Source organism: Oryza glaberrima, chromosome 12 (genome assembly GCF_000147395.1).
Source record: "Oryza glaberrima chromosome 12, OglaRS2, whole genome shotgun sequence".
In the NCBI taxonomy this organism is placed as follows: Eukaryota; Viridiplantae; Streptophyta; class Magnoliopsida; order Poales; family Poaceae; genus Oryza; species Oryza glaberrima.
The window spans coordinates 10712022-10729084 of record NC_068337.1 but is presented as its reverse complement, the minus strand read 5'-3'; the positions used below and the strand labels follow the sequence as shown (position 1 = coordinate 10729084).

Here is a 17063-nt window from a genome sequence, read left to right as displayed (position 1 = left end):
AGCCAATGTGGTGGCAGATGCATTAAGCAGGAAAAGCTACTGCAATGCCTTATGCACCGAGGGCATGTGTGAAGAATTGCAGTAGGAGTTTGAGCATCTCAACGTGGGAATTGTTGAACACGGGTTCGTAGCTGCTCTAGAAGCACGGCCTACGCTTGTGGATCAAGTCAGAGCAGCTCAAGCGACGGATCCTGAGATAGCTGAACTGAAAAAGAATATGAGGGTTGGAAAAGCCCAGGACTTCATTAAGGATGAGCATGGCACAATCTGGATGGGAGAGAGATTGTGTGTACCTGACGACAATGAACTGAAGGATCTGATACTCACCGAGGCTCATCAGACACAGTACTCCATTCATCCAGGCAGCACCAAAATGTACCAAGACCTCAAAGAAAAGTTTTGGTGGGTCAGCATGAGAAGGGAAATAGCTGAATTCGTCGCACTCTGCGACGTTTGCCAACGAGTGAAGGCAGAGCACCAAAGGCCAGCAGGTTTACTCCAACCTCTTCAAATCCTGGAACGGAAATGGGAGGAGATTGGAATGGACTTCATAACAGGACTGCCCCGGACATCATCGGGTAGTCGTGAATCTGGGTAGTCGTGGATCGACTCACTAAGGTTGCTCACTTCATACCAGTACATACCACCTATACGGGGAAGAAATTGGCAGAGTTGTACCTGGCAAGGATCATGTGTCTGCATGGGGTACCCAAGAAGATTGTATCTGATCGAGGGAGCCAATTCACCACAAAATTTTGGCAGAAACTGCAGGAAGAATTGGGGACCCGTTTAAATTTCAGTACAGCCTACCATCCGCAGACAGATGGCCAGACCAAGAGGGTCAATCAGATCTTGGAGGATATGCTGCGAGCTTGTGCGCTTGACTTTGGTGGAGCATGGGATAAGAGCCTACCATATGCGGAATTTTCGTACAACAACAGTTACCAAGCCAATCTACAGATGGCACCGTTCGAAGCTTTATACGGCCGGAAGTGCCGCACACCTCTCTTCTGGGATCAGACAGGCGAGCGTCAACTGTTCGGGACAGAGGTGTTAGCGGAGGCAGAAGAGAAAGTCAGAACCATCAGGGAAAGGTTGAGAATTGCCCAGTCTCGACAGAAGAGCTACGCGGATAACTACCGAAGGGAGCTCACTTTCGAAGCGGGAGATTATGTGTACCTTCGTGTTACCCCGCTCCGGGGAGTGCACCGCTTCCAGACGAAAGGCAAGTTGGCACTACGCTTCGTGGGACCCTACAAAATCTTGGAACGAAGGGGAGAAGCTGCTTATCAGCTAGAACTTCCATCCAATATGATCGGCATCCATGACGTTTTCCACGTGTCCCAATTAAAGAAGTGCTTAAGAGTACCCGAAGAACAGGCTGATTCGGAGCATATTGATATCCAGGAGGATCTGACATATGTGGAGAAGCCGGTTCGTATACTTGATACCAGCGAAAGAAGAACTAGAAACAAGGTCACCAGGTTCTGCTGAGTTCAGTGGAGTCACCATTCAGAGGAGGAAGCAACTTGGGAAAGGGAAGATGAGTTGAAAGCCGCCCATCCGCACCTCTTCGCCAGCTCCTCTGAATCTCGGGGCAGAGATTCCATTTAAGGGGGGTAGGTTTGTCACACCCTGAAGTTCTCCTCCCAAGCCTAAAATTGAATTTATAAATTACCCTAAGAAAATGCCGGTGTAAAATCAAGAGTAAATCCTAATAAATCAATGCAAATAATAATCGAAACTGGCATGTGGAATTTTTCTTGGGTTCTACATGTCGAAATTCGCTAACAAGATTTTTAGTGGAATTTTCAGAGCCTTGGAAATAATTTTAACCAATTAAAATTGAGCATAAGCAATATTTAATCCCTGGAAAATTCTTTTTCCTTTTCCTTCTTTTTCTTTCTCTTTTCTTCTGAATGGGCCGACGGCCCATTCTCCTTCCTCCCCTCCCCTCCCGCTGGGCCGGCCGAAGGCCAAGGCCCAGCTAAGCCGCGCGGGCCAGCCGCATCCCTCCTCTCACCCGGGGTCGCCGACAGGTGGGGCCCACCTGCCGGACCCGTCTCCCACCTCGCGCTCGCGCCGCCACGCCCGCAACCGCCGCCGCGCCCACGTCTCCTCCTCCTCCGGGCCACGTCGGCCACGCCCGCGCATGCGCCGCACCTCCCGCGCCCATTCCCCCTCTCTCTCGTCCGCGCCCGCGCCCGAGATGGCCGGGATTCGATTTTCGAATCCCGCCTCTCCTCCCCCACTCCCCACGTTGGCCGGCGAAATCCCGCCCCTACCGGCCACGTCCGGGATTCCCCTCCCCTATTTAAGCTCCACCGTCACCCCTTCTCTCTTTTTCCCCATCTCGCTGAACTCTCTCGTGCTCCCCATCGCTCCCGCGCCGTGCACCAAACCGCCGCCGCCGCTCCCGCTACTCCGGCCGCTGCTAGCCGCCGCTAGGCTCGCCGCCGCACCGCGCCGTCGCTGCCGCCGGGTTCGCATGGTCAAGGGCCACCCCGTCCGCCCCTCGTCCGTCGAGGTCCGTCGCCGGAACCCGCATCCCCTCGCACTCCGGTGAGCACTACCCCTACCGCCGCCTTCGGCCATGGATTCAGGCCGCCGTGGTTCATCTCCCTCCCTCTAATCTCTCTCTTCCTCTCTTAGGGCATCCCGAAGCTCGTCCGCCCGTTGCCGTCATCCTCCCGTGGCTCGTCATCGCCGTTCGCCGTCGTCTTCCTCCGCGCCGGCCAATCTCGGTGAGGCACTCCCCCTCCCCCTCTATTCCCCTCCCTCTCCTTCCTAGCCGCCGCCTTTGCGCCGCTGCCTCCGCTGCTGGTTGCCGTCGCCGGCAACGCGTGCGCGCGCACGAGCGCTGCCGCCCTTGCGGTGGCCGGCCAGCCGGCTTTGTGCCGAGCCGAGCCGAGCCAGGCCACCGCCGCCCGTCCGATCGGCCCCGGGCCGATCCGGGCCATCGATCCCGTGGACCGGCGGTGGACCACCCGCGTGGTCCCGGTCCACGGTGGACCGGCCACCCCTTGAGCCGCTGCCATGTGGGCCCCGCCTGTCGGCGCCGCCCCCCCTTAATGACGTCAGCCCTGGGATTTATTGTGCAATAAATGATTTAAGGACTTATTGTTATAGTAATAAACACAGTGAATCTTCTAAAATTCATAACTAATTCATCCGAGCTCCGTTTAAGCCCATTCAAGTCTCAGTAAATCAAGAAAAATGTGTAGTCTTATAGCCTGTTTGCATTGTTTGCCTTGTATGTCGTTAGATTCCGGCTCTTCCAACGCTCCGGTGTACTTCGAAATAGTTGCCGAGGTTCCTCCAGCAGCAGAGCAAGGCAAGTCATGCCTGTCACTTGATCATGTTGATCTTATATTGCAAATGTTCTAATGTTTTCTTTCAAATACTGCATTTGTTTTGCAATAATACTATGGGATGTTTACCTATTGTTACAGCCATGCTATTTTGGTACCATGCTCCTTTGTTAGCTTGGGTTATAACATGAATAGACTTTGGACTAGGGATTGCTTAGCCATGCTTAGTTCAACTAGCACACAATGAGGAAAATCCTACTAAAATATAGACTGTAGGTTCTAATGGTAATGTTGGATTAGTACCACCACTTTGGTGTTGGTTAACTAAAATGAATCACATGGTGGGCTGTGGGTGCATGGTTTTGTTGGTCGCGCCCATGGCACTTAAGGACCGGTTCGCGGGAAACCCTGGAAGAATTCCTCGTACTTACCACAAGCCAGCGTGGGCAACGGCTGGGCTTGTAGTGTAGCTTTCCTCTAGCTGACGCATCCAGGCAAGGGTGGGCGTGATGGAGCGGAGCGGGCCCTACGACAGCCTCTGTCGCTTCCGGATTCACCTAGGCACGAGAGGGGACTGCTCGTCGCCCGCTGGGGACGGGGGTGAAACCTAAGGTGTGGTGTGCTTGGCTAGAGGGGGTTATGCGAAGGGTCCTGTCACGGCCTCTTTCCGGTATGTCGTGGTGGCATGTCGGCGCATGGTAACGTGTCATGGGGCTGTGTCTTGTGGGTACAGTTGTACACCTCTGATCAGAGTAAAACTATTCAAATAGCCGTGCCCGCGGTTATGGGCGGTCAATCAGATTCACCGTGATTAGACTCATCTTAGTTTAGTCTAATGAAATTGGATGGTATAGGTGGATGGTTGGGCCTGTTGCAACGTGGTGTAGCGTTGGACAGTGGATGATTAATATTGGTTAATTATTACAACTGTTTTTCGCATTCAATTTCTGTTTATAAATGCCAGTATTATGCAAATGAACCTGTATGGCTACCCCTTGATAAATCCCTGCATCATATCCCTATTCCGGTATGACTTGCTGAGTACAGTGGATAGTACTCAGTCTTGCTCTATTTTCCCCAACCCCAGAGTATGAGTATGTGTCCGATGGTGGGTTCTCCGAGGAGTAGGCTTCGTCCGTGCCGTCGAGGATGCCTGTGGAGTGGTGTTCCCGCTGCAGTTAAAAAGGCTTAGCTCCTGTTATCTTTCGTTTTCCGCTGCATTTATGTAAGACTTTTATAATGTTTGTAAGACGTGGATCTGTATGTCAACATTGTCGTTTGTGTACCCCGGCCGGTCCTGGACGAGGGTTTTAATGCACATTCTGCTTGGAATTCTTTTCGGGAATTTCTGGGCGTGACACTCTCTAAGTATATGCATGGCGTGAAGGTTAGTAGCTTGGCTAATATTGCTTGATTGATAATTAATCATGACGACCTTATAAAATATTAACTTACGTTTCAGAATATGGATAAAACATCATGTTGCAACTTTATCTGCTATTTGGAAGCATAGGGACTTTGGATGTTTCTTCTTATTTTAACAAGAAAGACATCCACTTTTTTTGCTGAAATTTTTCATCCGTATCTACTCAAACCTCAACATTTCTATACCACAACATATGGTACTGGGACAGGTGGCCTTGAATGTTTTTCATGACCTAGCAGTTACATAAGTTATGTTGATTATGCCCGTGTGTCTTTTCACTTTTCAGTGTCTTTATTTAATGTATAAACTCTCCTGAATATGAATTTCTTTGCTTTAGAAAAGCTAACAATATTATGTGGTTATGTCCTTAAAACTGAACTGTCTGTCTAAGTGTAATTAGTTAATTATATATTCAATATGAACTCATCACTTTATGGTTCTTTTCATATATGTATGGTTGGATAAATAAGTTCTACACATGGATATAATTAATTGACATCTGGTTTCTTCATACCACCAAACCTGAGACCTATGTGTTCCCTGTCATATAGATGTTTAGCGGTAGCTTTTATGCGTCTTAATGTTTCATACTAACAGTTCTCTAATTCCCAATGTCACGCATAAAAGGGTTAATGTGTGTTGTGAATGGAAGCTTCTGTTGCCATGCTAATACCAAATACAAATTTGGTGATGTCAATTTTTTAACATGAGTTGAGTTTATCTGGTTTAGATTGTAGACTGATTTGGTGTTTGTTGTAAAGAAAGGTTGAACATAGAGTAGGCCCAGGTTATGTCAGCAGTCATTTTAATATACTAGAGGATATGGTTAGGTAAGTCTATAGAGGTTAGTTTAATCGTAAAAAGGGTCCATTTTACTTGAACTATAATTTGGGATGCAAAATGAGGCAAAAGATTGTTTAGAGAGTTAAGTGCTCTGTTGGAATAGTTTGTGAGAGTAAAATGGACTTTTTTTCGTTTAAACATCGTGAACGAGATGCTTCGAGGGTCTTTCTACCATGATAGGCTGGGAAGGGACGTTTAGAGCTTACATGTTTAGGAAAGCACATAAACTTAGCCCTCAGATGTTCTCTTTTGTGAATTACAGTGTTGAAGATGTGCACGGCTAGAAATCTACAGCCGAAAAACACATTTGAGTAGATGTACGCAACTTCAATGTTGAAGAAAGGGATAGTCCAGTTGATGATTTCTTTTTTTAAATGCAACGTCAGTTGGTGATATTAGTTTACAATTTTTTTAATTTAAATGGCTTACAACCTGTTGCAGGGTTATACCATCCATCTAATGGGAGGCATTATCCGCTATTCCTAGACAAGCTCTCCATTCTGGATCTCCCTATTTGGTTAATTGGATCTCACCTCAGAGAATGCAATGTAATAAATCTTTGTTGACATCATTTTTTATTGTTGAAAAATTCCAATTTAACTTAAAAATAAATTGGCAATTCCACGGTATGACAAGGTGTGCTGTGCTACTATGTTTTTTGTTGACATTATTTTTCGATTTTGCTATATATTTGTCGACAAATTTTTCCCAAAAAATTTGACAGATATAATTACAGTACAATTATAGTGTAATTACACTGTAACTTGCATATAATTACACTGTAACTATAGTGTAACTTGTATGTAACTTTCAAAAATCTCTCCGTAATATGTTATTTCGGTAAAATGGAGGTCGTGGGAACATATTCTTTCACATATGTGTGTGCTATGATTTGCTTTCTTCCTCACCAAAACAAATCTTGTAATAGATCTAACGATTCAAAATTATGTGAAACTTACATATAAGTTACACTGTAGTTACATGCAAGTTACAGTGTAATTACATATAAGTTACAGTGTAAAAATTTGTCGACAAATGTATAGGTAGTCCCTTATTTTTTTGTTATTGAAGATTTTCAATTGAACCTAAAATACACTTCCCATTGTGTTTTGCGGCAAGTACGAAGGCAAGCAAAATTACCATTTAAATTTCCATTCATAAACACTTCCGGTATCTATATTGACTTCTGCTACAATGATTGTTAATTAACAGTAATTTTCACTAAGCACAAAAATAGCCAATTAAATAACTCTTCGTCTGGATCCTTGGTATTCAAACCAACTCTGCGCATGCGGCGCGACATTGGCGCGCCCAGTCCTCTAGTTAAGAGCGGCGGGCTGGGCGGCCGCTCGGCGTGTCCACGTCAGCGATTTGCTACAGTCCTACAGTGCTCGGGTGTATTTTTGCAAAAAAGCCCTTAGGTTTGTCCATAATTCGGAGTAGGTCCCTCATGAACAGTCTCTCTGAGGCGATTTTTTATTTGGAGGCCCTTTAAAAACCGGATATTGCATGTGAAAGAGGTGAAAATTGCGGATTAGGAGTGCGCTGTAAAAAGTGGAAGTATAGGGGCTTTTTCGCAAAATGCCACCCACTAGCCCAAACCCTAGCCGCCGCCGCCCCCTTCTCTTCTCCCTCTCGTCTCTCCCTCCCCATCTCCCACCGTCGCCGCCACGCGCCGCCGCCTCCGTCTCCGCCTTCCCCTCTCGCCGCCGCCTCCGTCTCCGCCTTCCCCTCTCGCCGCCGCGACCGCGTCTACCTCCGCCGCAACGGCCACGTCCACCTCCGCCGCCGCGGCACGCGTCCCCTCCTCCCTCTCGTCTCATCCTCTTTCTCTCCCGTCGCCGCCACCTCCGCCTGCCCCTCGCGACGCCACCTCCGCCTCGCGCCGTCGCCATCGTCGTCCCTGTCGCCTCGAGCCGCCGCGTCCATATCCACCTCCGCCTTCCCCTCGCGTCGCCGCCTCCTCCGCCGCCGCCGCGCCATGTGGTTGCTCGCCGCCGTTGGAGAAGCTGGATCTGATGGCCAAGCCCTCAAGGCCGTCGGATCTTATGGCGGCGAGTTCATGGCCGGCCAATCCTGTGGTTTGACGGATGATGGAGGGGATGGTGGTGATGGAGCAGTGGGGCGAAATCCTAGCCCATGCTACCAGCATCCCTTCGCCACGTCCCTCTATCTTCTGCTCTTGCGATACACGAGCCGCTGCCGTCGTCGAGCGTTGCCTCCCTCCCAACATCTTCCGGGGCGTTCGAGGTGGTGAGGTGCTCGATCCGGTGACGATACGATCGACCTCAACGGGGAGAAGCTCGGTTAACTGGCGCTACGATCGATCTAGATGGCTTACTCACAAGGCAAGCCTGTCATCACACTGTCCTAGAATCGGGTCGCCCCAGTGACGCCCTTGTCTGGTGCTGCATGCCTCCTCATCCTCTCCCTCACGCGACTGCAAGATTTGAATCACTCCGGTGAGTCTCTGGTTCGTTCTCGGCTTCTCAATCCTCTGCCTTCCTTGATTTTTTCCCCTTTTTCTTTGTTCTTTACTTTGCTGATGTGCATAGGTGAATTCTTTGTTCTTTACTTTGCTGATGTGCATAGGTGAACGAGAAAGGCGTCCAGCCAACCACTTCTCCTCGTTGACTGTCTTTATCTTCCCTCCAGCCCTGGCAGCAATAGAGCAAGCTCATGTCACCATAGTCCCATGCTCTTGGGGAAGGAGATACTAGCAGCCCGCCTAAGGAAATCGCCATCGCCGCTGCTTCGTCAAGGTTTGCATTATTTTTCACGGGCGTATTTGTTGCCACATGAAAAAAAATGATAGCTGATATTGTTTTCCTATGTTACAACAGGTGAGAAAGATAGTACAAGGAAAACATGTACTTTGGGGAATCTGTTATGGACAATAAACCATAAAGGGAGAGTTTCTTTTACAAGAATAAACCATAAACCATTTCCAATTTACCATTATTATTCCGCAATATAGAACGACAAAAGCCTGAGCTCACCCGATCTGAAATTTTTTCAGCTTTTATCTTATTTGACAGTTCAAGAACTGGTGTAATAGTTGATAGAACTATACTTGCAGAAAATAGAAAACATGACCTCTGCGTGCAGTCGAGATTCTCAGTGGTGATGCGGACGGAGGCAGTACAACATTCACAGTGGTAACATGACACTAAGGTTTGGTTGATTGGGCGAAGAAAAATAGAGTTTGGTCAGGATGCAGTGTTTCCTCTGAGAAAATTGTTGCAAAAAGCAGCTGCACAAGACAATTGTGAGGTATTATAACTGCATTTATGGACTAAATTTGGTTCTATCGAATTCGCTTGATTCGTACTATACATGTTTATATGTGTATGGATTGTATTACAGTGCGATATGAAATAAAATAAATTTCAATAGTTGAGTTTGATTGCATGGTGAAGGATTATAAACACAAGCAACCTAATTATGTGGATATATTGTATGGGTTTCCTATAATAAAAGAATTGTACAACAAACACAATTTGCTCTATGTAGTATTCAAATTCAAGTATTTAGTACAAATAAAAAAGGTCATTCAAGGGGATTGAGTAGTGCAATACATAGTTCTTCCATAGTACCATAAATTATATATGGAAATAGTCATGCCAGAGCTGTAGAAGCTAGAAAGGCTATACTGTAAGTACGGTTACATAGAGAAATGCACATTATGTAGATGTACAGTTTATACAGGGGTGTAAAGCAAAAGGGCTGTATAAAGTAGTATTATATTCAGAGGTGGCAAAGCTATATAATTTAATTGAGCAATGCAAAAAGGTTTATATATGAAAGTGGAATGAGATGTCTTACTATTTCATCCTGTTTATTACAAAAGGGATTTAGGAAATGGAACCATCCAGTTGACCTATGAAAACAAAAAAAAAGTATTAATCATACAGGTTACATCAAGTCAGTACATGCTATTTGTAATGTGCTATGTTAATGAGTAATCGATGTACCTTATCATGTTGCTTTTATCTAAACGATGTATAATATGTGATTAGGAATCCTAGAGAGTTCTTGCATTGGTAGCAGTGTGCTTTGAGCCTATGAGTCAGTATACAGGCGTCATGTGCGAAGTGATAAGATTAATTTGTAATGGATCTTCCGTGCCACGATTTGTCGATTTCACACGAAAGTTCTACTCTTCGTGTCCTCCTCGTATTAATAACAATTCTCTTTTATGATGTTCTACAGCGCTTCTGAAAAATGAATATATATCACTGGTGACAGATTATAGATTTGGACTTACGTAAATTGGTATGGTATCCTTGTGAGTATTCATCTACAGTTCAAGGTATGATGCATACACTGCATATATTTATAGGTCCATCATCCTTGTTACAGTTTCTTTCTGTTAACCAGATAATAATGTTTTCTTGTATGTCCCCAATTATTATCGTTCCTTCTCACACAAAAATTGTGCCTTTTGTATTTCTGTAATTTTGTCATAAAATACTACCACTTTGTATATTACAAGGAAATAACCATTATGATGGTTTCTTATTAGTCAATGGCATGTTTCCGAGAACAAGAAAGGATTAATCAATACTCTTTCTGAGAACAGGAAAGGATTAATCAATACCAACTTCTTTTTGTAATTTTATAGAAATTGTTGGTTTTCCTTCTTAGCAGCGGCTGGTGATGAATTTCACTGCATCATATTTTATTTGCTTTCAGACAAGATATGATGGCAATTGTTCCACATGAAATCTGCTAACACATGCATATTTGGTATGTACTTCTGTCCTGATTATATGGCTTTACCTGCCCTTTTCAATGCCTTCTACGGAGTGTCGCCTATTAAAATCAGTAATTGACAAGCCACATGGCATGCTCATAGTTTTTTTGGGTTAAATAACTTGAAGCATTTCAGCGTAGAAGCTGGGTAAAGTATGGGACAAGTATGGCGCTGATCACCTCCACTTAAGGTGAGAAATATTTTTCTTCATTTGTTTCAGGAATTGTAAATGTTCTTAGGTTTAGAGGTGAGATCCATGTGCATGCTATCTAACTGATGCTCTCTGGTTTACCAAATTTGTGGACTTCTATGTATTGAATGATACCCTTACAGGTTGTATTTGAAAGGTCAAAATAATTGATGCATCACCATGTTTCTTGCCCTATTCATTCTATTTGAGAACATATTTATATATTACTACTGCCGGCATATACAAGTTACAATTTGCAAGTTGTTATCTTTACTAGAAGGCATATACAAGTTACTATATCCCTTTTTTTTTTTGACGAAAAACAGCAGGAGAAACTCCTACTGTCCTATATTAATATATATATAAAGAACAATATTTACATGAGAGAACTACAAGATTAGAATATACAAAAACTTATGCTAGAGTTTGGCATTTATTCTTTCTACTCTTGAATCAAGAGAGTATCTTCAAGTAATCCTAGCTCTGAATACTTCAAATTATCACTTATCATTGTAGCTGAGATATATTTTCTTACTTTAGTTACTTCTTGCTTTAAATTATCTATACAAACAACACCTTCGTGAATATGGTTTAATGCACTCCAACGAGTTAAACACTTCCTTTAGCTCTATAATTATGTGCAGATTTTTTTAGTTTAAATTCACCTTTTAGAGACTATTCTTGTGATTGAAATTTTTTGGATACTTATTTTTTCCTCAAGTTCATTGAGTGTGGTCTAGGCATACATGGTTGCATCATTTTGCCATGGATTTTATCACTTGAGAACATGCATCCTAGAATTAGGCTTCTTATCTTTCAGGTTTTTTCTAGGGTTAATGTAAGATTAGAACTGGCATGTACCTTTATATGTAAAGAATTTTGTTTTTTCACCTCAAACCCTCTATGGTGTGTACTTCCTACAGAGTAATACGTAGCATGTTTTCTCTGTTCAAAATTTAAGGTCATATATATATATTCATTTAGTCCTGGTATTTAAGTAAGATCCATTGCAGTGAGTGTGTGTATATGATCTTTTGTATGTAAATATATCTAACCAATTTACTGTGGCTTATACAAAATTAGATCCTAAATTACATTGAGAAACCTTTTGTATTTCCAATCAACTATACTAGAGCATATATGTATAGCTACCAGTATTGTGCATTTGAAAAATAGAGCATTTTTTCCACCAACGGTAGTTGATCTGTTAGTCTCAGGTCCCAATTAGATGCAATATTTCATCTTAGTGCAATTTATTTTGATCTTCAGTTTGACCTAAATAATTGTAATTTGCATATGTCCTATTTTTCTGATCAATGACATTCTTAAATATTCCTATAGGATGTTAGCATCTGATACATGAGCTTTGATCTATATACACCACACTTGGTATTATCTCTAACCATGTTGAATTATCATGACATCGATGCATTTTAACCTGAAGGAATTATAATCGTTCAGAATTTTGTAATTTACATTAAGTATACCATGGCTGAATAATATAATGATTCAAGTTTTTAGTTAGTTGAATTTCTCGAAAATGAGTTGGAGTTGTTTGGTTGAATTCCTGTAGGTACAGCTGTTGCTGCCATTTGTGTACATTGGGGAAATTTTTTAAACATAAACTAACAAGCCATATATATTTTGCAGTACATTTTAGACACCCATTGCCTTGGATACTAAGTCTAACTAGACATGTTTTCTATTTGTCAACCACCTTTTTGTTCGGTCAAATAATAATTGATCTACACTGAAGTTATTCTCCATTCTCCAATGTAAATATAATAACTAATGTAGTTTAGGATCTGATGTATTTCCTTTCGATATAGATGAGGCTGACAGTGCAAACAACAATGAGCTGTAGTACAAGTTGTAAGCATTTCCTTTTTACATACTGACAATTGTACTAACAGATATCATGATATACTAATGATATTGCTACATTTGACAACTGTTAAAGCCTTTGCTCTCATCCAGGAAGCTGGCTTTGGAACCCAACACCTCTAAGCGGAAATGTGCACGCATATCAGAGCTGGCTAATAGTAAGCATATCTCTATAAGAGCAGGTACAATAGCAGGCTATTAGCCAGCTATAAACATATTTTAATAAGATAAATGATGAGAGAGAAGAGCAGCGGGCTACAGATTTATAGCCAGCTGCAGCACGGACTCCAAAACGCAATATGTGTATGACAGGTGGGACCATATATTAATAGTATAGTAAGCAACTATTGTATGAATTGACTATTAGATTGGCTATAGATGAATTGGAACTAGTAGTGGGCTATACTATTGAACTTGCTCTAATTAAAGGATGTTAGAGAATTTAAGATTAATAGCTGAGCTATCTATTCCCATAATAGGAGAGTAACTAAGGATCACATAAATCTCAGTCAGTAACAGTCCATTGTAGGCACTATGTCATGCTCTCCTAAGCGTGCTACATTGTAATTCATCTGTCATCCTATGAACAGCCAATCATTATCTTTATTATTCTTAAGGTTTTTGTTTAGAACTCAACTTATAAAAATGCTGATGTGCCTTTAAAAAATAGCTTAGTCATAGGATCATGTTGTTCTATATAATGAAGGGAAAAAAGAGAGGTATGCCGCTTTTAGTTTCCTCAGTGTGAAAATAGTTACTTTATTTAACCAAACCACTTTATTACTGATGTTTATAACTATCCCATTTTATTACCTTTCTTCAGTGCTGCGTGCAGTTTGTGACTTTACTCAGAAACACAAGGCCGCAACCAAGTCGCTAAAGTGATTAATTAAGTGCATCGCTATTTTGGCCTGGTTAGTGCATTTTGTAAGTTTGCCAGCTAAACTGTACATTTCCAGAGGTAGAATACTATCATATAGGTGCGATTATTATATACTTGTATTGTGCTATATATGTCCTGGCATCAATATATATGCTATCTACCTATATTATCATTGTGCTGCTAATGGACACATCTTTATTTTAAGGCATACTTCTTGTTATGACCTGTTTGATCATATTGCCAATACCGTAAATGTGCATATGATGTTCTTGGCAGGAAATGCCCCGTACCTTTTACAATGCTTTTGCTTGTAACATAACAAATTATTTGATCTTATTTAGAATCTATAGTCAGTTATATGGAAAAACATAAGTGTTCGATCATTATGTGCACTATTTGTTTCAATATTTTTATCATTATGTCTCATCAGTATCTGGAGATTGTTCTTTTCGTTTGGAGAAATCTTGAGATTGTTCTTAACACCTAGAATTTATTTATGGTCGTTCTACCTGTTCACTATACAATGGGTGCTTAACTATACTTTTCAGTTTTCTCATAGCTTTGATCATGCATGTTAATATCTATACTGAAAGAACATCTAATCTACTATGCTTAACATCTTAAGACAAAATTAATATGTTCAAGTTGTGAGATCTGCTTTCAACCTTTTATTCAAAGAAGGCCTTAGGCTTAAGTTTATATAAGATTTCCTAAATGTTGCACTTAGCTTGTCAAAGCTTAATGACCTCGTGTTATTAGTTAAAACTGCATAAATACCTTTTTGTTCATCATGAATAAAAATCCAATATACTAATATCAGCACGCATTCATTCGTAGGTTGTTCTTGGCTACATAAGATTGATCCACGATATTAATGCCAGATCCATTGATCTATAGCAATTGTAGATCAATTGGCAGTGGCGGAGGGTAAAATTAATCAGCGGTGAGCAGCTTGATGCTCTCAGGTATGATCCACTATCCAGTTTTGTTGCTGATGCTCACCAGAGCAACGTTGCCCCACTTCCTTTTTTACAGTCCTCTCATGTTAGAGAGGTTGAAGTGATAGATTACTTTTAATTTTGCATTCCTCTTGAAAAAAAGCAATATTCAGATGAATTCGTTTGTAGTGTGGTTGTTTCTATGAAGAGAGGTCTAATTTGTTTGGAGGATTAGAGGGATGCAAGCAGTTTGAAGAAATTTTGGAACTAATATGAGAAAGAGGACGCAATGCTCATTTGTGGCAATTGTTGCAAAAAGCAGCTGGATAATACAACTGTGAGGTATTATACATTGCATTTATCTGCTAATTTTGCTTCTATCAAATCGGCTTGATTCATTTGGTACATGTTTATATAGCAAGTTTGATTCTTGCATTATGTATGAATAGTATTATAGTGCGATGCTAAAGAAAATAAATTCGATAGGTAAGTATGAATAACATGGAAAAAGGTTTTAGCTGACTAGCGATCAAATCACGTGGAACTATGTTCTGTATGGGTTTCCTATATATAAAAATTTTAGAGCAACTACAATTTACTCTGTAGTATTCAGATTGGGGTATTTGCTACAAATTTTTAGGAGCTAGCAAACAGTGCAGTACATAGTTCTTACATAGAACCATATGTATTATATGCATGGGAATGGCCATGGCAAAGTTGTACAAGCCCAAAAGGCCAAACTGTAACTAAGGTTGCATAAGAGCTGCAGATTATCTAGAGGCACAATAACGATACAGGGGTATAAAGAAAAAAATGTCATACTTTAAGTAGTCTTATATATAAAAAAAATGTCATACTGTAAGAACTCTTATATACAGAGGTGGACAGGTGGTAGAACATACTTCGTATATACTTCGTGTTCTCGGTTGTGTCTTAATTTGGATCAAAGTTATCACCGATTATGCAACTAATTATGAAGTTGTATGGCAATTTTAAACAACTAATCATATGCTTTTACATGAGAAATGTCTGTGTGCCATGATCTTCAATAGCCCACATAACTCATGTAGTCAGGTATTGCATTCATGCTTGCTCTTACTTCTCATCTCGATTCATTTCAGTTTTAGCCACAAAGACATTTTTCAGGTATTACATTTCAGTTCTATCCCTATAGATATTTTTCTACAGTTTTGTCTATATTATGCATGAATGGAAAGTTCATCTAGCCTGCAGCTACTCTCCTGCAATATCTACTATACATGTGTTGGTTATATTCATACACTTCTGCTAGACCCAAAATCTCATGGAACAGTGTGTGATCGGTATTGCATTGGTGGTCATTGAGCATTGATAACTCAATTCATACGCTAGCTACATGTCAGATATTTGCAATTACTTCTGCTTTGATCTAATAGAGGAAATCTCAGCACATGATGTCTTAATTGTCAATCCTCTAATCATTATCTTCAGCAAGCATCAATTTATATATATTTGTTTTTCTTAATGTTGAAGCAGGACCGAGAGATTATCAGCATTGCTCCCTGATATTGGTGCAATACAAAAGCTTATCTGACCCCTTTCCATCGGTGGGATCGAGAAATTATCAGAATTGCTCCCTGATATTGGTGCAATACAAAAGCTTTTCTGACCCCTTTCCATCGGTGGGAGACAATACTTAGCCATTGTGTTAGGCTGTGTTTAGATCCAAAGTTTGGATCCAAACTTCAGTCCTTTTCCATCACATCAACCTGTCATACACACAACTTTTTAGTCACATCATCTCCAATTTCAACCAAAATCCAAACTTTGCGCTGAACTAAACAGTCTTAGTCTATTTCACTGCTAGACTGTACATGTGTTTGTTATGCTGAAACTATTTCGTTGAATTATATGTACGTATATCGGAAGCATGCGAGGATGTTGGCAGGGCAGTTGGACCAAACAGTTTAGTAATAAAATCTCACAGAAATCCACTGGATTCGGTAACCTTGTTGCGTACGGTCAATTATCAGTTATACACATTGGATCAGCAAGGTGTGGTATAGTGTGCCGGTATTTCATACAGGCGGCGCGCCGTTGGCGCGCCCCATCCTCTAGTTTACTAAAGCTACGGCATATTAGCTGTTGGTCCACAACTTGTTCCACTAAAAACAAATCTGTCCAGCCAAAGATTCAAGGCTACATGCTCCTTCTCAGTAACAGCCCTAGTGTTGGAATCAAGGTTGTTAGGATCGGATATTAGGTAGTATCGTTTTGCTCAAAGTAGTAGTATTGTATCTGTAACATACTCAAATTCTAGACCTTAAAAATTTCCTATCAAAATAGTTGGAATCTAACTTTTCCATTTTTGAGAGCTAAAAATTTCCATTTTTAACCTAGGTGTGGTCAATCTAACTTGAACCTAAGTAAAATTTGAGAACAAATTAAAACTTTTTCATTTATAACCTAGGACATAAATGCAAACACGAGTAAAAGCATGCATACTTGCATAAAACATGTTTTGACTTAAGTCTTTCATATGCATTTGGATTTTCGATTTGCATTTCATAATAGGTCTCATAAATATAATTGCAATCTAGACAAACAACTAAACCATTAGGGTCTAGTGCTAACTAATGGAAAATAATACATAGGAACCATAATACACCTTAAAATATATCAACAAGGCCAATGTCAAACTCCACAAAACTAATTTGGTCATCCATCTGAAGACTAGTCATGAACATGGAAGTGACTAAATAAATTATCTCATATAGGGTATATTCTATCCATGTAAAAAAAAGGTATATTCTATCTTAATCATCTCTATAAGCATTCTCTTAATTTTTTTTA

At 41.3% G+C, this 17063-nt stretch overlaps 1 long non-coding RNA gene across 35 annotated transcripts; it reads left to right on the top strand.

The window, feature by feature from the left end:
* The first annotated feature begins 7167 nt into the window (after positions 1-7167).
* On the top strand, positions 7168-16217 carry LOC127758124 (uncharacterized). Of its 35 annotated transcripts, none has more exons than XR_008013614.1 (11): positions 7177-8042; positions 8173-8342; positions 8660-8853; positions 9793-9892; positions 10276-10329; positions 10464-10526; positions 12356-12398; positions 12487-13324; positions 14131-14258; positions 14421-14573; positions 15747-16217. It is a non-coding gene; the product is annotated as an uncharacterized LOC127758124 (long non-coding RNA). The 35 variants fall into 35 exon arrangements; XR_008013604.1 differs by having other exon boundaries at positions 7178-8042; positions 12504-13324; XR_008013617.1 differs by having other exon boundaries at positions 7172-8042; positions 9793-10329; positions 10472-10526.
* The last annotated feature ends 846 nt before the right edge of the window (positions 16218-17063 follow it).